Below are 19,872 nucleotides of genomic sequence, written 5' to 3'. Positions count from 1 at the left end.
GTGTATTAAAATATATTCATATTTATTTAGTAACGTCTCCTTTATGGTACTTCACCACTTGAGGTCAGTGGTCAGGCACTACTGAACAAATATTTGATTAATAGCAAGCCACCTTAGCGTTATACTCTTTAACGTTGAAAAAAAGAGCTATACTTTTTTTTATATAGTTTCGCATTAAGAGACAATTACATTTGGGCAGCCATTTGCGTATTGATATGACACACATTTTGACATTGGTATGGCTTTGCAGTGCCATTCTGTTTATCTTCTGAACCATATTTCAAGGAATACTTTGCAGCCCTGTGTTGGTTTGTAAGTGAAGATCAGTGCTAGGCAGCTTAAGGATATTTGTGGTCTATATGCCTCATATAAGGTGGATGAGTGCAGTCGAAATGCTGGCCTGGTGCTTAATGAGCTGACTGGATTGTTTAGCCTGTGCAGCGCCCTGCCAATTTAAATGTCTGTAATGTATTTTGTGTTACTGCAGAATTCATATCCATCACTTGGCTTACTTGAACTGTGGTGTGTGGGTGTTAGAATTACGGTTAGAAGAGCACTCTTTTTTTATAGTCGGTGCTTAATTTGAGCCAGTGTTTGTAGGATGGGCTGCTGGCAATCCTTTTTGGGGACCAGAACTTACTTTTCCTCTCAAACTTAAACCCTGAGCAAGAAAGATGCATAAAGTGGAAGGAGGAGGAAGAGAAAGAATGGAAAAAATGTGAGAGATGCTGAAATTAAGACTGCAAGAGTAAGATAAAGGGGTGGGGGGGAGTGCCTGTTGGATTAAAGTGGCATAACGTGGAATCAAGGTTATGCAGCCTTGGTATTTGGCACTCTGGCATACAATGGCACCGGCCACTGGCTTCTGAGCAAATCTTTGGGCCCTGGCACTCGTTATTTTAAAACATTAGGCACCATGTATATTGCTCTACAGTGATGTTGTGAGTACATCAACACCCACCTAATAAGAATATATGTACTGTTAATTGTATGTGAGTTCTTTTTTGTGCAGTTTGTTTCTCTTATTTACTTGTAGCGTGTATGTTGATAACCAACTGTGATACCCAACTATGTAGCATGCCCGTGCAGTGTTTGCTCAGACAGTCTTTCAGCTAGTTTGTTTTACAGATAGCTTTCTCCATGACAGCCATTTGAGAGCATATGCAATTTTGTGTTTTTCATGTATTATTAAAGTAACGTGAGAGATAGATGGGAAACTTTTCAAGAAGGTGTTGAGGTTTAAGAACTTATGTTTAGGAAAGTTTAATTCAGATTCATCAAACGACACCAAATTTATTAGCGAAAGAAAAAGGACCTTCATATGGAAACTGACATAACAGTAATATGAAGCTGAGGCCTCTCAGCGTGGTGCTGTCGGAGAGGGGCGGCTAGTAACCCCATAGGTATCAAAAAGATGGGTAGGTGTGGGCACCACTGCTGCGTTCTCCTAGTGATCATCAGGGACGCTGAAACCTGGCCATTTTGCCAACTATATGGGTAGTTGGGGGTCCGATAAAATCAAATCATTAACATTTATAAAGCGCGCTACTCACCCGTGTAGGTCTCAAGGCACTAGAGGGAAGGGGTTACTGCTGCTTGAAGAGCCAGGTCTTGAGTAGTCTCCGGAATGCGGAGTGGTCCTGGGTGGTCCTGAGGATGGTGGGGAGGGTGTTCCAAGTCTTGGCCGCCAGGTAGGAGAAGGACCTCCCACCCGCCGTGGAGCGGCGGATGCGAGGGACGGCGGCGAGAGCGGAGAAGACGGGTGGGAGCGTAGAAGCTGAGGCGACGGTTGAGGTATTCTGGTCCTTTGTTGTGGAGGGCTTTGTGTGCGTGGGTGAAGAGACGGAAGGTCATCCTTTGGCTGACGGGAAGCCCGTGCAGGTGTCTCAGGAGATGTGGCTGTTGCGGGGTATGTTGAGGATGAGGCGGGCGGAGGCGTTTTGAATTCGTTGCAGACGTTTCTGGAGTTTAGCGGTGGTTCCTGCGTATAGGGTGTTGCCGTAGTCCAGGCGGCTCGTGACGAAGGCGTGGGTCACGGTCTTTCTGGTGTCCGCGGGGATCCAGCGGAAGATCTTTCGGAGCATGCAGAGGGTGAGGAAGCAGGAGGATGATACGGCGTTGACTTGTTTGGTCATGGTGAGAAGTGGGTCCAAGATGAAGCCGAGGTTGCGTGCGTGGTCTGAGGGGGTCGGTGCGGTGCCAAAGGCCGTGGGCCACCAGGAGTCGTCCCAGGCGGTCGGGGTGTTACCGAGGATGAGGACTTCCGTTTTGTCTGAGTTCAGTTTCAGACGGCTGAGTTTCATCCAATCTGCGACGTCTTAGATTCCATCTTGCAGGTTGGTCTTGGCGCTGGTGGGGTCCTTGGTGAGGGAAAGTATCAGTTGAGTGTCGTCGGCGTAGGAGGTGAGGATGATGCTGTGTTTGCGTACGATGTTGGCGAGGGGGCTCATGTAGACATTGAAGAGTGTCGGGCTGAGCGAGGAGCCTTGTGGGACGCCGCAAATGATCTCGGTGGGGTCTGAGCGAAAAGGTGGGAGGTAGACTCTTTGGGAGCGATTGGAGAGGAAGGAGGCGATCCAGTCCAGGGCCTGGCCTTGGATCCCGGTGGAGCGGAGGCGGGTTATTAGGGTGTGGTGACAGACAGTGTCGAAGGCAGCCGAGAGGTCGAGGAGGATGAGGGCGACTGTTTCTCCGTTGTCCATCAGGGTTCTGATGTCGTCTGTGACTGAGATGAGGGCGGTTTCTGTGCTGTTGTTGGCTCGGAATCCGGACTGAGAGGGGTCGAGAAGGTTGTTGTCTTCAAGGAAGTTGGTAAGCTGCTTGTTGACGGTCTTCTCTATGACTTTGGCAGAGAAGGGGAGGAGCGAGATGGGGCGGAAGTTCTTCAGGTCGCTTGGGTCAGACGTAGGTTTCTTCAGTAGGGCGTTGACTTCAGTGTGTTTTCAGCTCTCGGGGAAGGTAGCAGACGAAAACGAGGTGTTGATGATGGTCTGGAGGTGCGGGGCGATGATGTCGTCGGCTTTATTGAAGATGAAGTGTGGGCAGGGGTCCGAGGGGGCACCGGAGTGGATGGAGTTCATGGTGGCTTTGGTCTCTTCTGTGTTGATGTGGGTCCAGGCGTTGAGGGTGATGGCTGGGGTTGTGGGTTCTGTGGTGGTCGGCTGGGTCTGGAGTCCGAAGCTGTCGTGTAGGTCGGTAATCTTACGATGGAAGAAGGTGGCGAGGGAGTTGCAAAGGTCTTGTGAGGGCGTGTTGGGGTAGGAGAGCTTAAAACATTTTCTAAATGCATCACAAAATCCCAGCCTGGTAAGTGGGTTGAATAGGTACTTCCACTCAAGTGAGTGCATTTGCTGAAGGCATATATAAGGAAATATCAAGAGCTGCAGGCAAAAGAAAGAGTAATCTCATAATAGCACATGAGAAACTTTAAGGGGAAATATTGCAGAGATAAAAAAAGATTCTGAAAATGCTGGAGTTATCATCTTTGGATGTTCACGCTTATTCTGTAGCACAGTATAAGTTAGAAAAACAAAATGGGATCAATTTGGCTGTCCCTTGCTTATCATGGCACACAGTAGAGGTGAGGGCAGCTCCTCGGCACAGTGGAAGTGTAATTACCGCATCCCTGTGGCTATAGCATTGACACTCTGACAGGAATGGGAACAGGCATACCTTTAGTAATTCCTTTATCAAGGGGCTGCACACACAGCTTAATCCCACTGACTCTGACCATTTTGTCACAGTAGCAGTATCCTGTCTAGAAGAGGCCCACAGCCAATATCTAAGCACTCTGATGACAATCAAAGAACCTAGGGGCAAAGCACCAGGCCCAGGCGGGTTCACGGTCCAGCCCTACAAAGAATGTCTACATACTAGCCCCACATTTACTAGACATGCATGAAGAAATCTACAAACAGGGAGCTCCCCCATCGCCCCCTCCTTTTTTTGTTGTTGTTTGTTCTGTTTTTAAAGAGAGGCCCTCTTGGTCACCTTATTAAAACATGATAAAACCCAAGATAAATACTACTACTACTACTACCATCCTTTGTCCCTAATAAACGTAGCCTGCAAAATCTTGGCTAAGTCCCTCGCAAACAAAATGGGACCTCTTCTCCCACTGAACAGTAGCGATCCATACCAGGGTGTTCTTTCTCCCGTAACCACGTACATTATGTGGCCTACTACATCAACTTGATCCCCAGCTCAAGGCAGCCAGAATATTCCTGGATGCTACAAAAGCATTACTTCATGCTTCTATTCCCTGAGCTGATCACCTGTCCTTGCTGAAGTGGTGGTACAGCGCACCCTAGCAGCGGACAGACTATTTGCCTGGTGCTAATACCCATGAAGAGCACCAAACACAGCACTGCCTCGTATCCAAAAAAATATTTTCTTTCACCAGACTTGAATGCTGCCTTAACCTAATCTATGTCTAAAGCTTCCACTACATTCTTAAAAATCTGCATTTAAAACTGACCCTTGTCTTAAAATATTAGTTGGTGTTTGTTTTTTAGGTCTCGTCTGCTGACAGCATGAGCTGTCACTGCTAGCGGATTTGTTTGTAATAAGAGGCTTGGAGCCAACCATTGCTTAGAATTCGCTGGCTTCATTATCACTCTTATTTGCTGCCTCCTAATTGGCTAGTGCTTGCTGATGCTGCTTCCTGTTTTTTGTTGTTGTTGTTAAGAGCACTGACCAAGTACCATTTTATTAGTGTCTTTCTGTTGTCCATCCGCTGCTTCTTGTGAATTGAGTACTATTTTCTTTATTTCATTCCCTGTTGCTTTTTTCTCCTCTCACCCCCATCTTTCTTACCCACAGGTCGAGACATATTGGCGTTGCTGATGCTTGTTCTTTAAAATTAACCTCTCCCTGTTTTCACCCCCTGCATGCCTACTCTTGTAGTGTAGCCATTTTTAATGTAGCTTTTTGCACGTTTGCTTAAAGTATTAGGCCTCTGTGCACTTTGCCCTAGATGCATTTTATTTAGCCTCGCACTGTTATTTTACAATAACCAGTTTCACGGTCTTGTTTTATTTTCTTCTATCACACTGTTTAGCTTACTTCAGCACTGAAGTTCTCAAACAATACATTCTTGCTCGCTCTGTGCTTCAGTCAAGGATACAGTCTGGTACATTGTCGATAGACGTGGTAGAAGTTTAGTCTTTAGGGTTTGTAGAAAGTACACATTCTTACGTAGGGACGTTTCTCAGAACACCGGCGTGTTAGTTATAAAAACACTTCCCAGTCCTGGTACACGTAAGAGGGAGATTCCGACAAGGAACCCACAACTAGATGCTGACTTACCTGTTGCTGATGCTGATCCAGATCAGAGGCCTTTGCTCGAGTATGAGGGTCGATGTCCTCCCGGGGGAACCTGAAAGGCAGGTTTAGAGCTTCACATGCTGTGCTCAAAATATAACTTAGAGAGAGAACGTACTCTAGTTGCACTATGATAGCATTATTCTTATGTTTCACTCTCCTCGTTACCATTTCAATCCTACTGTGTTGTATGGTTCTGGTTATTGCGGCTCACGCCTTATCTAAAATGCAGTTGTTTTATTAAACCAATCTTTAAAACTCAAACTGCGTTTGTCATTTATGTATGAGACCACACTGTGTACGAGAGGACTGGTTGTGACCGGAGTGACCACGACTTCCCTGGGAAGCACTAAGATGTCATGTGCTTGGCTGCCCAATTGTCTCTTCCTTTTGGGAGAGATAAGGCACTGCTAGTTAGCCGGAGCTCAACCCGGATTTGGGGTGACAAGGGTCCTTCGCCGTGGGTTAGACTTAGTCCCCCACACTGAACGATCTTGCGGCCCAAAAATCCAGTAGTCTCATTAGGATAATGAGAGCCTACGCAACACTCTCACATGCATGCTTGCCTTAATCTTCATTAATGTATTTGTGCAATTTGCCCATACCTCATTTCAAACATTACAGCCTTTAAATCATACATCTGCATCCTAACAATACCTAATACATGAAGCCTCCCAAGCAATTGCATGGACCCACCTACCCTCTCCCACCAGTGGTTATAGCTAATTCCTAGTAATTTAATCTCCCTGAAAGAATTGGGAGCAAATGCATTGAGTGGTTTCCATGAGAGCACAGAAGATGCTCTCAGTGACTGGCAGCAAACCAGTAACCACTGGACTTTCTGCTTACCTGGGGTTCGGAACCAGAGTGCGTGCTGCCCAGTGTTAAGCTCTTCAGCGTCTCGTTGGTGATAGTAGGCGTGGTGTGAATATTAGTTGCCCAGAAGTGGCACCATTTAGTGAGAAGTGTTATGTAGAGAATTCCAATGTTATTAATTATAGTAGAGAACAAGCAAAAGGAGACCAAGACTAGCTAGTGTGCTTCCTCCCTCTTTTGTCACCCTAGGGCAGGGGTCTCAAACTAGGGGGGTGGACCTCAAGTGATCCCGGGTGGGCACCAGGCTCTGGCCAAAAGAAGCACATTATGCTAATAACAGGGCTTTGTTTTAAGCTGAAAAAATAAGCCACAGTACACTGCTCTGCAATGGGTCATCACTAACACATTTTGTCATTTATATCGAAGCTGAGAGTATGTGTCAAAAGGGAAGGGGCTCTACCCTGCAGAACCCCCACCCCCCACTTCTATTGGAGACTGGGTGTGAGTGAGAAGGGTGAAAGTCAGTTTGTTTTTCCATCGGAACAAGTGGTGGAGATTTTGCAAAATGCTGTCAGTCTTGAGAGTGGTAAGGTATGGAATCTCAGGCGTGTGGCTTTGGGTTCAAAGGATCAATGGAAGGACTATGAAGATGAAGTGACGAGTAGGATTAGGGATTCTGTTTGGTTGGAAGACATTGTGGAATTTACAGGTGAACAATTACCTACAGTGTAACCACTTACGGAAGGTACAGGTGAACAATTAGCAACGAAGTCACCACAAGGTGAAATTGCAGGTGAATGTCTTCACAAGATAGGATACTTGACACCCTATGTACTTCTAATTGTGTTGAGAAAGGGTCCAAAAGTAATACACAGAAGACAGAAATCCTGGAATCAGATTTTGGGGAAAGGAGGAGGGAACTACCTGGGTGGAGCTTAAACCATTCTGGGACTTCCGAATCCCCTGACTTACCCACTACGCTCCAATAGAGGTAGGCATATGGTTTTAGCCCTGGGGGCAGCACATCAGGTTATACTCACTCTGGGGCACAGATAGACAACCAGACCACACCTCCTGGTTCCATAAACTGTGGTTTATCCAGGGGATGGAGAAGCTATCCCTTTTGGCTGACTGGACTGCACCTTTTACGCTGACATGTGGCCACCTTTATCCACCTCCTTTCCTCTGAGATCCAAGAATTGACATGCCTGACCTACTTGCGACTAATCTGCTTGATACCAGATACGTCCCCAGCAAAGACCTTGATTACCCTGGGGCTCTCGTCCTGTACATCCACAGTCTGACTTAGTATTGTGCCAATATAATTGACCACATAGACGCTAATAGAAAGGGGAATTAATAGTGGTGGGGCAACTTTTTTTTTCCTCCTTCTCTGTTGTGCTCAATTTTTAACTTAAGTTACGCTGCTGGCCCCAGGGTTGTAGGCAAAAGCTTTATGTTTAGCATCATGTATTTGATAGCATTTTTAAAACAGTAAGATAACTTAACTGCAATGTTTAAAATAATATGGACTTTTAAAAAATTGCCAATTTAATAGAGTTGTGAAAAATTCGGTGGGGAGGGGGGGGGGGGTGATGGATATTGTTTCAATGGGTGGGCACGACATTAAACCGTTTTAAGACCACTGCCCTAGGGTGACATGGTCAGCTGTGGGCTGATTTTTGTTTTGCGTTGTTTTGTGGCTGCTGTTTGACAGAGCGTTGAAAGGGTCAGCATGCACGGACTTATCGAGCCCCATTGGGCAGTTACCAGCTGCGCAGCCTCCACCTGGGAAACATTGCAGGACGTGTATGAGACTATTGCAGCATTATGCAGCCTAAGTCTTAAGAAGGGTTGGGCTGTGTCCACAACCTGCCATTCAACAACGCTCTATTGTTCTGTATATGAATTTCTCGCCACCATTGGCATACAACCTCTTGTTACCAGCATTTTATCTGTTAGAGGTACTTTTCAAACTTTTAAAGTAAACACCTTAGTTACCACCAAGCACTTTATACTTACGTACGCCCCCTTGTTGCTGCTACAATTCTAGGTCTTTTTCTTTGCACACAGCGCCGTTCTACTCTGTTTTCAGTGTCCCTCCATTTCTGCTTGAATGCATTTGATTTTATGTTTCCAGCACTGGAAAGATTTTAACATTGTGAAGGTTTCAATTAATCACGCGATAAGCTTGCTTGACGGAGTCGGCATACGGTAATCCTGTTTGGCTCTATTAACTATCAGTAAGTGCCGTGGCCTCGCTTCCTCCATGGGTCCCTGCCAGCTGCAGCCTCCCGAGCCCCCGCTTGGCTCAGCCACAGACCGCCCGCACAGAGTCCTGGGTATCCGACCAGGAAAGGAATCTGCTCTGCTGCAAGATAATAACCCCGCCAAGGGCCTTGGAAGCCGGGCTTCCAGGGGAGCACTGCAAGGGAGAGAGCAGTGACTTTTCAGGCACTTTTAAAACGGCACTTAATCGTTTCAGTACACCCAACAGGTCAGTAGTGTTATAGTTTTTTTTTTTTTACTACTCTAAAAGAACATTTGCCTTAAATCTGTGTTCCATTAGTGCTGTTCTCATCTCCTGTAAATGTCATGTTGCTTAAACTCGAATGTTTTCTTTCCGGAAGGGAGTGTTTGGCAAACGTCCTAAATAGGGGCCAGGCCAAGCAGAGGGTTTCGGTCAAATCTAGCCTATAATGTAGTTTAACTTCCGCCGCCATTTTTGAAGTTAAGACCGGCTCCCCTCCCCCCCCATCCCGTCCTCGGATCCATTGACTCCCCTCCCCCCCCCCCCATCCCGTCCTCGGATCCATTGACTCCCCTCCCCCCCCCCCCATCCCGTCCTCGGATCCATTGACTCCCCTCCCCCCCCACCCCGTCCTCGGATCCATTGACTCCCCTCCCCCCCCCCCCCCGTCCTCGGATCCATTGACTCCCCATCCGCATTCATTGCAATCGCACGCCCATTCCTAGGCCCTCATTTTGTGATGCTTCTCCTTACACTGGCTAGCTCGTTACATTCACGTCTTGTTTTCAAGCCTTGTGGGGGTTCGTATGAGTTGAGGGAAGTAACCCATATTAGCTACCTTACCCCTTAAAGTCATCCCAGAGCCCCCTTTTCTGCAAGTCCTTGAAATACATCCTTGGTGCACTGATTCCTATTTGCTGGACCCCGTCTCTTTCCGCTGCCTGCAAATCCATCTTGACTGAAGGTGCGGATGCTGTTTCTTAACAGCTTGTATAAGTGGCTGCGAAGCTGGATTTGATCATTCCAATGTACAGAAATATCAACTGAAGCACTTCCTGGGTCACTTGAGTTGACAAAGCTTGTGTTGAGCTCAACAGAATCCTTTTATGTAAAGTCACAGGCAAGAAGGTCGTATGTCTTAATGCATTTACATAGTGCAATATCCAAAGCCTACAGTTGTGTGGGAGGTGCCGTTCATCTCCCAGAAGTTTGGTTGATCATGGGTGTCTGGGCATATTGTAGTACTGTATTTCCTATTTTATGGAATTCCTTTTGTGTTCAATCGTATGTGCATCAGGTGGGCTGTAGTACGTATAGCTCGTAAGCTGTACATATAAAATGAGAGGGTGAAAAAGAGTAAAAGGCGCTCCTACCCTCTAAATCGACAACCCATAATATCAAACCTACACAGTGCAAACGCTAGGGTTTCACCCTCCAACCACCCCACGATAACCCAAAAGTTATCTGAAAATTAGCAAAAAGTATTGCACACGTGTACAAATAACAATGCAACAGTACATCAATCACTGAATAAAAAATTCAAAAGATTTTTATATCTGAACCAAATGAATTTCCTTTTTATATTATACACACAATTGATCCCAAAATAATCATTCCAACAATCCAATAAATGTATCCTCGTAAACGTAAAGTCCAGAGTTAAAAAAGTCTCTCTGATCCAAAAAGTTCCAAATCTTGTCAAGCTTCTCCGTCTGTCCGTCAACACGTGTTTCATCCGGGGAGTGCCCCTGGATTTCTTCAGGACCTCCTTCCAAATATAGTTCAAATTGTAGCTATTTCGACAAACCCAAAGTTCTGAAATGCTTTTGGAACTTTTTTGATCAGAGACTTTTTGAACTGTGGACTTTACGTTTACGAGAATACATTTATTGGATTGTTGGAATGATTATTTTGGGATCAATTGTGTGTATAATATAAAAAGGAAATTCATTTGGTTCAGATATAAAAATCCTTTGAATTTTTTATTCAGTGATTGATGTACTGTTGCATTGTTATTTGTACACGTGTGCAATACTTTTTGCTAGAGCTCGTAAGCTGTAGTCCATGTGCTACCTTTGTATGGCAGACACACCTGGGAGGATACTCGAGTAACCGGATGTAGTAACACAGCAGAACATCTATGGCCTGGCCTTCCATCACTTCCAATATTACTTTGTAGTGAGTGGGAAAATAGACCACAGCTTCTGAAACGACGTGTGTTGCTACTTTAACATCATAAAATTGGGTTAGCATTGGACACGTTGAAAAATACTTTGGCACATAAGTGCCGTGGTTAACCATGTTCCTACTACTTTTTGGGACATGAATGCCTGTGGTACAGTGTAACAGTGGTTCTGAATTATGTTAGCAGACACTAGGATTACCATAGTACATTCTTCCCTCACATGCACCTGGTCTCACAGCCTGTACTTAGTGTGGCCGAAGACTTTGCTATCTTGAAAATGTCTATAGTAGGCACGGTTTTCCCTGGGAACTTTACCTCATTGGTTAGGGCATGCCCAGGAGTCATTCTCACCCATTAGATCGTGCCAGACATAAAAGTGGCACCTCCAAGCACCCACTTAAGAAAAATTTGGGGACCTGTGGAAGATGACAAGATGGTGGAACTCCCTGTCTGCCACCCCAGAAGAGCCCTGAAGGACTGGATCTGCTCTCTTGTACCAAGGACAAATAACTGGACTCCAAAGGTCATTAGGCTGACATCCTGTTAAAGCAACAAAGGCACAATCGGCTGCAAGAGGCCTTTTCCTGTAACTGCCTAGCTGACCAGTGGCAACTGGACCCTGCTTTTCAACCTCTGCCTACCACCCGAGTGTCTCCAAGTGCCACCTCAGCGATTCTAGGGAGCTTTAGAAGTGCACTCCTGTGTGGATTGAGACTTAAAGGACTGAAGTTAGAAGGTAAAATCTATGACCAGGGCGAACCTGGTTAGTGTATTCGATGTGCACTCCTTTAGAGTCATCCTCAAATTGTGCCTATGTCCTGATTTACTGTGATCATTGACTTTCATTGGCACTTTATGCTTCTTGGAGTTACTCCTACATAAAACTTATAAAAAAAAAAAATCATATCTCAGTTCCCTTTATTAGAGGTTTGTTGTTTTTGTGTCACTTTGCTTATTAAATTCTGCTCTGTTTTTGATCGGTTTTGGATTTTCACTGTTTTGCATTTCAACTTCATTACTTTTTTGGTACTACATAAATATTTTACACATTGCCTTAAGTTAAGCCTGTCTGCTCTGTGCTATATCTGCCAGGGCATTGAGTTCAGGTTAATTTAGTGACTTTGAGGGTTCACCCTGACATTTATTGCGATTATTCTTTGAAGTGGTCTCCTTAGAGGATTCAGGCTATGATTGCAATTTTTCAAAATAGAGAATCTGTTCCAGTCCCAAAGGTCCTGTGTCTGCTCTGTCTGTTTGCTTCCAGCATTCTGTTAGTCACTCACGCACGTTGGCACATGAGGGCTCTCCAGTGGTGCCTCTGCAAGCAGTGGTTGCAACACAAAGGGGATCTTGAGGATAAATAACAATCCCCAGAGACGCTGCAGCGGATCTTCAGTGGTGGAGTGTGGACGGCAACTTGCCTCGGGGAAGGCTGTTTTGTCTTCCACCTCCGGTGACCAGAGTCATAACGAATGATTCCTCTCTAGGATGGGGAGCGCATCTAGGGGACTAGGAGATCAAAGGTCTTTGGTCTCCAGTAAAACAGATGTTTCCCATCAATCTGTTGGAGTTAGGGTGATGTGTCTGGCTCTCAAGGCCTTCCTTTTGTCCATTCGCAGTCAGTCGGTACAAGTCACGACAGACAACACTACCGCAATGTGGTACATCATCAAACCGGGAGGAGGGTTGTACCTTCTCTGCAGTTAACCGTGGGGCTGCTGCAAGTTTGCATCTTGCAGATGTCTTCTAAGACTAGCAGCCTCAAAAGTGGACAGAGGTAGAGATGCAAATGCTATGGTGTCTGAAGTTATTGTTAATGACATTAGCGCACCCCACTTCCTTCTAGTAAGGCCACTGGTTGTTTATGTTGTGGCATAGTGTCATCCCCCAAATCCTATTCATAACCTCCCAGTCCACATATGCATCGATTTCCTAAGCTGTTCTATGTTTGAGCTGTATTCTGCCTCTCTTCCAGCATGACCTTTATTTATTTTCGTAGGCCTACTGAAACGGTGGCCATGGAAAACCAAAATGAAGCGTCAGGGTTGACTAAATAATACACAAGAAGAGGCAAATTGTGCAGTAAACCCGGCAGCTACAGAATCACATTCTAATTGTATGGAAAAGTTGAGCAAAGCGTTCTAAGGGCGTGTTAGCAAACTCTTTCAGAGGGTTCAAGGGGCAAATATCCAAAGGGGATCTTCACCAGCATCATCACAAATGAGGCTCTCAATGCCATCAACTGCGTATTTCTTTGTAATTTTTACTTAGAAGGGAGCACAATAAACGTAGTGAAAAGGTGCTTAATATCAGGGATATATATATATATATATATATATATATATATATATATATATGTTTAATATCTTTATGCTTTTATGTTAGAACTCTTAAACAAGGTGCAGTTACATCATCGCACATTAAAGTTTCAATGTAAATCTCAGTTGAATACTGTATAACCTGTATCTTCTCTTACTACATCAATGAGTTCGGACCAAAACAGAACCACTCGATGAGGACCCTCCCAGTATCCTCCCGAGCCCTCAAACTTTGATACATTTTAGGTCTCAGTCATCCGTTGGTACCCAGAGCCCATTAGGAACTTGCAGCGTATTCATGGGGTCTGTCGTTACCTGTGCCCGCACACCCACCTCCCTCGGGCTCCCCTGTTTCTTTACCAATCAGGTACTTATAAGTGCCCCAATATTGTGTAGGTCTGCTGGTTGGCGGACCCAGTTCATTGTATGCATCTGTTAGTGTGTTGCAGTAGAACATGTCAGTGTGCCATTCCCCAACCATCGGCAGTGGCCCTCGATCCCATCTCATGGCTATCCTCCGCTTTGCCAGTATCAGTCCCATAGATATCAGAAGTCAATCCGTTTTCTGCACCTCCCTGTCGTAGCCGAGCAGCGACAGGATAGGTGTGCATTCCAGCTGTTGTCCCCCATACTTTCTAGTTCTACAAATATTTTACCCCAGAACTGTTGTATTTCCTGACAAGACCATGCCATATGCAAGAAACCCGCCTGGTCTTCCCCCACATCTAGGGCAGGTGGCCTCCGTGCCAATCCATATTTATAAAATTTGAGGGGTGTATAGTATACCCAGTTTATGTATTTAAAGTGTATCAGGCGGTGTCTGCCATTTACAGAGATCCTGCGGGTCATTGAGCAGTATTGCCAGTGCTCGTCAGTTAATTGTATTCCCAAATCTCTCTTCCATTCGATTCTTGCCTCTATCGGCTCATTCACATGCACCTTCTGCTGGTTTGTGCAAAGTCTAGACACTAACTGATGGGGTTGCGTATCTGTAATAATCAGAGAGAGTTATTGTATGTCCGGTGGTTCCTGCAGCTCCTCGCCCAGAACAGCGCCCATTGCCTGTCTGACTTTATAATAGTGATATTGCACGAGCAGGGTCAGTACTTGCACCTTCTCTGCCACCATTGCCCAGGTGTGCATGCCGCCCTCGTGGAAAGTCTCCCATTGTCTTGCTATTTAACTTATGCATTACCTTCACAGCTTTTTTGTCGCCCCCCCCCTCTCCCCAACGCATACCATGCACACCACTCCAGAGGAACGTGAGGGGAATACAGTAGGGAGAGCCCCTGTCTAGTCATCAGGCTATGTCAGGCATGTACAGTAGTGTTTAAAGAGGCAAATTCCCCATATCGGCGGATGGTGATTCTAATATTCTGTTAGGCAAAGAGTGTGGGGCAGCCAACTCGCTTTCCAGTTTTTAGTGTGGCAATTCATGAGAACCATGTATCCAGGTGTGGGCAAACCTAGCATGAGTTACCCTATAATACGTCTCTAGATCGGGTGCATTAAGTCACCCCATCTCGTACGGCAGGGTCAATATCCGCCACTGAATTCTCGGCTGCTTTCCTGCCCAGGCTAGTTGGATAGGCAGGGTCCTCAAGGTTGCAAAAAACGCCCTCCGCAATGCATAGGGATATTCTGGAAGAGGAACAGAAATCTCGGGAGCACCCCTGTTTTCATGAGGGCTATTCGTCCCATCAACAAGAGTGGCAGTCTGATCCATCTCTCCACATCTCTCACCAGCACTTTAATTGCAACATGATAATTATCTGTCATTACTATCTTGGGGTCTGTGTGGATCTGGATTCCTAGATACCTAACTGATCCTGTTTCCCACTTAAGGAGGAATTCCATGTCTATTGGAGTTGTGGGTGGTGTCAGGGTGAACACAATGGATTTGTCCCAGTTGATCTACAAACCAGAAAGGGCGCCATGTTTTATGATATCTCGTAATATCAGTGCTAGGTTACGATTTGGGTCTCAGATGTATAGTAAGGTGGCATCCGAATATGCCGAGATCACCAGATTGTAGTTCTGGAATCTGAGGCCCAAAGTCCATGGTATTCCCGTAATGTACATGCGAGTGGTTCCGTGACAATCGTGTACAACAGGGGCGACAACGGACACCCCTGTCTTGTACCTCTGGAAATGTGTAGTGCATCCGATATCGAGTAATTAATTCTGATCCTAGCCAAAGGTTTTTTGTCTAAAGTTTTCACTAATTGTAAGAAAACGTTCCCCCACCCCTAAACGCCAGAGGACCGCTGTCAAAAAGTGCCACTCCACAGAATCAAAGGCCTTCTCTGCATCCAGGAAGACCGCCACAGCTTTCGTCTCAGGGGATAAGTTTTGCATGACACCAAACACTGTGCGGAGGTTAGCTGTGAGATTACGGCCCGGGATAAACCCTGATTGCTCTGGTTTGATCAACTTGTGTAAAAGTGTGGCCAACCGGTCTGCTAAGATCCTAGTGTAGATTTTGGTGTCAACATTTATTCATGATAGCGGCCTATAGAATGAGCATTGCATTGGATAGTTGCCAGGCTTCAGCAACGCAATGAGCATTGCCTCTCGCTTGGAGGGAGGCATCACCCCAGCCTCTGCCATCTCTTCATACACTGCCTTCAGGTGTGGAAACAATAGATCTTGGAAGGCTTCAACCCGTCTGGCCCTGGGGCATTCCCCTCTGCCATTCCCTTGACGGCCCTGCTCATCTCTGCAGTGGTCAGAAGCACCATAAGGGACTTTCTATCCGTATCCGCCAGCCACGGCATTTCGATGTGCATCAGGTAATCTGACGTGGTGTCTCAATTTGGGGCTATTTTAGAGTTATAGAGGGCCGCATAATACTCGCGTTACCTATTTGCTATTCGCTCGGGATCCGTGGTCACGTTAAGATCCTCATCCTGTATTGTCATAATCGTGTCCTTCTCTCTGTTTGGGCATGTTATGCCCGCCAGTACCACCCCTGGTCTCTTTCCCTCCCCATAGATACGGGCTGTTGCATATTTCCCCATATGTTGAACTTAAGTGAGTGCTGTGTCCTAAAATTCGACTAACTTGGTGTGTATACGGCCTAGAATGTGTATCTGTCATGAGCAAGTGTTCCTGCTCTAACTGGACGAGTTCTTTCTCCAAGTGGGCCAGGCACCCATGAATTGATTTTTAGGACCCCTGCATGTTTTGCTGTGGTGATCCCACGGATATGCACTTTAAATGTTTCCCAAACCGTGCACATGCTGTCTACGGAGCTGACATTTATCTGATAAGTCTTTAATTGCAGTAGCTAACATAACGAAATGCAGAGTCTAATAACGAGTATGAGGGAAACCTACACTTGAAAGGGGGGATTGTTTTTGGACCCAGTGCTATCTCTAATGGGACTGATGAATGATCTGAGTATATTCTGGGCCAGGGTTCTACCACCTGCGTGCAGCCAGCGATGCTCCTAGAGGCCAGCCAGAGGTCAATTTGTGTATGTAAATCATGTACTGTGGGTGACTACCCCTGTGGGTTATCTGTATCGCCATATATCCACTAATCCCAACTCTGCTGCTATTGTGTTCACCGCCTTGGCTGCAGAGGCTGGTTTTCTATGTGTGCCCCCTGACCTGTCAAGTAGAGGATCTAAGGTACAATTGAAATCTCCTCCCCCTATCTGCAGGAGACCCCCCAGGTGACCGTCCTGGCTGCCAAATCGTAGTAAAATTGGGGCCATAAATCCCAATCATGAGAAACCTGAGGTCCCCTTTACTGCAGCACGCTACTATATACCTGCCATTAGGTTCCGTTGCAAGCTCCCGGAGGCAGAAGCCTGAGTTTTCGATGCCCATATCAGTACCCCCCTGGAATGGGACATGAACCCTGCTGCTAGAATCTGTCCCTGCATTCTCCTGGGAGTAAGCATGGTGCTAGCTGGCGTCAGGTCTGTTTCCTGTAATATAGCTAGGTCCACTCTGTCTCTGGAGGTAGGCCACTACCTTTCTCACTTTTCTGGCATCATTTAACCCTCTAACGTTCCATGTGACCATTCGAACGATGCCCAAAGTCATACCGATGTCTGGTTTTGAAGTATAGTTTGTCATTGGTTACATGATGTGTAGATCATGATGCCTGTCTTATTTTGTGTTCGAGTCTACAATCGCTTTACTAGTACAACCATCCGAACTGATAACTCCCTGTGTGTCCCCTCCCCCTCACCCAAGACGGGCATTGCCCCAGTTCGCCTGTCCAGTTACACATCCCACTCCCCCACCTGCCCATTAAGCAGAGTAACTCCCCCTCGATTCAGTAAGTGTTCCACACGCTAGGGTGGATGTTGTCCGGCTGGTCCTTATCGTCCATCTGGTGCCAGCCACCTGCCTTATTGTGGTGGCCTAATATCTAGCTACTGCGTGTCTTACTCCGTAAGTCTCCCATCCGTACCTTTTGCCTTGCTATGCTTTTTCACTGCCTAACTTTAGTGTACAGGTTAAAATTTCAAATCCTACCGTTATTTGTCCCGGTTGCTTTTTTGTCAGAACCCCCCCACCCCCCAGCATTCGCAGGCACTCTCTCCACGTGCAGTCTCTAATGTTCTGGTCATGGCCATCTCATGCGGGGGTGCCTGCCATTTCTCGTCCCTGCCCCCACCCGACTATCTGTTGCTTCAGGAATTAGGTAAGTAGTTTATGATCTGTGAAGAAGAGCGGCTTGCCATCCACCATCACAAGCAGCTTGGCCGGGTCCAGCATGTGGTATTCCAGTTGTAGATCTCGTAGCTGTCGCTTCCCTGTGATAAATTGTCTTATTGCCTCTTGCACTTGCTGTGTAAAGTCTGGATAAAGCGAGATCGTCATTCCTTCATGTTGAAGTGTTTTGAGCTCTCTGGCTCGCCGTAATGCAGCATCACGGTCTCTGTAATTCAATAATTTGACTATTATAGGTTTTGGTGGGGTTCCCGGGGGCGGCTGGGCCACCAGCGAACAGTGCGCTCTCTCAACCACAAATGTACTGGAAAACGTGTCGCGACCCAGCAGTTGAACGAGTAGGCGTTCAATAAATCCTTCCATGTTGTCAATGTCAGTGGATTCCGCTACACCCACTATGCACTATGCGGAGATTATTCCTGCTGGATCTGGCTTCTAAACCATCTAATTTCATCTGTAAAGCCATCAATGTTTTATTCGTCTTGGTCTGATTGGAGGTCATGGTTAACTGTCCTCTACATCTGAAATGCGTCTTTCCGAGTTCCGCGTGTTTGTCTAGCCTCTCTGTCATCCTGTCCATTCTGAAGAATAGAGAGTCGATCTTGATATCTATTTGAGCCAGGCTTTGCTGCATTGCGGCTAGTATCTGCCTCAGCTCCTGTTCTTCCACCTGAGTCATATCCTCTCTTTCAGGTGGAGCTGCTGTCATTCGCTCGCCTGCAGTTTTCTGTGGTTTTCGCTGGTCGAAGTGCAATTTATTTGGATTTTTATCAGTTTTGCCCATGGTTCACGCTTTGGCTGATGTGTGGGATGCACTCGCCCAAGAGGTGCCACAGGAGGACCTCCCACCCCCGTTGTGGTGGTGTATGATGGGGTGCGCGTCCCGAGCCCCTATGTCTCTGCGCTGATGAGCACTGTTAGACCATTCACAGTGGTATCCATGCGCCCAGAGCCTCCCGCGCGGGCGGTCATAGTAGTACAACGCAGAGGGCAGGCATCAGATTGCTCTGCTCAACCTTGCGCCTGCACCTTCTCCGGCCTTCCGCCTCCAACACCTTCTCTGTCCCCATTAGGTGCTTCTCCACATATCGAGGCTCTGTCATCGGTCTCATCTCGAGCCCGCTTCTGCTGGGCCGATCTCAACCAATTTTGTGCTATGGAAGCTCTCTTCCACCTAACGGCAAGGAGCATGCAGCGTCGCACCTGTCTGGGCCTCCATTCGTTGTGTAAGGATCTCTGTGCCGTCATGGCCTTGTCTTAAACCGTGCGGGTCGCCTCCAGCATTTCCACAGCCCCTCTGACTCACGCGGATCCTCCGTCGCAGTTTGACCTCACATCTGCCCGTGTCGGGCTGAGCATGGCATGTTCTGTCTTGAGAGAGCTCTCTGTGGTCCCAAGCTCCTTTGAGCCTCTCCAAGTCAATAGTATGCAACTTTGGATATTCTGAGTCTTTTTTATGTGACAAGTTTTAGAGCTTATCGAATCTTAGCAGCATTAGTTAGCTAATCACAATACTTAATTAAAACAACTTAATACCTTCTTCTACTACCTCTTTCGCTTGCCTGCTCATTCCTTGCCTGCCTCCCTCTTTTATTAGGTTGAGCTTAAGCGTATGGCCTCTTGTATACTTTAAAGTACACTTCTTCCGTGGGTTTCCAGCTATTTCATTTGTTAGTTTCAGTGTCATTTAAAAATTCTTGCTTGCTAGTGGTCAGTTATGCCTCTTGTCCCTCCTTCTGTGTGGGTGCAGGGACCAACTACAGTATAATTACACTTTGTCCTGTTTATCTGGTCTATAGGGGACTTTAGTTTTTAGTTTGTTTCCTGCTCCTATCCAGGAAAGCTTCCCTTTTCATTTGCAGAGCATTCTTGCTCTGGGCTTAGGCTATCCAGACAGTCTCTCAGCTGCCTGGCTCCCGCCCTTCCTTAGCTTGATTTTCTTTACCAAGTGTGCCTGCCTGTTGTTCCCAGGGCGGAAGATCGCTTTTTATTGCTTATAGCCCAGGCACCCAACTCTACCTATCCTCCGCAATCCTTGGAGACAGTGCCCACTTCCGCTATATACTTGGATCCCACTCGCAGCTCCATCAGTGCACCTCAGTTCACAAACTCCAAGCCCTCAGCTGTGCCAGTACCAGATCCCCACACATGCTATCTGCCAGAGCACCTCAGTCCTTGCAGTCAGTACACTCTGTTGTTCAAGTACTGGGACCTCTGGTGCAGCTCCATCAGTGCTCCTCCGTTCCACCCCTTCGAGGTCACTTCCTTCACTATATTGAGACCTCGCTC

General features: G+C 46.6%; 1 protein-coding gene across 9 annotated transcripts in view; it reads left to right on the top strand.

The window, feature by feature from the left end:
- NUMA1 (nuclear mitotic apparatus protein 1) overlaps nt 1-19,872 on the top strand; it is a 443,588-nt gene that overhangs the window by 1,878 nt on the left and 421,838 nt on the right. For 2 of the 9 annotated variants that reach the window (XM_069203746.1, XM_069203743.1), the window contains exon 1: nt 8,473-8,635. The exons of the other annotated variants lie outside the window; for them this stretch is intronic. The gene's annotated coding sequence lies outside the window, so the exon portion shown is untranslated. Of the gene's footprint in view, nt 1-8,472; nt 8,636-19,872 lie in introns of those variants that run through there. 9 annotated transcript variants of the gene reach the window in all.

Source organism: Pleurodeles waltl, chromosome 8 (genome assembly GCF_031143425.1).
Source record: "Pleurodeles waltl isolate 20211129_DDA chromosome 8, aPleWal1.hap1.20221129, whole genome shotgun sequence".
Taxonomy (NCBI): Eukaryota; Metazoa; Chordata; class Amphibia; order Caudata; family Salamandridae; genus Pleurodeles; species Pleurodeles waltl.
Note: the sequence above shows the minus strand (reverse complement) of the source record. Positions and strands in the feature narration are given on the sequence as shown.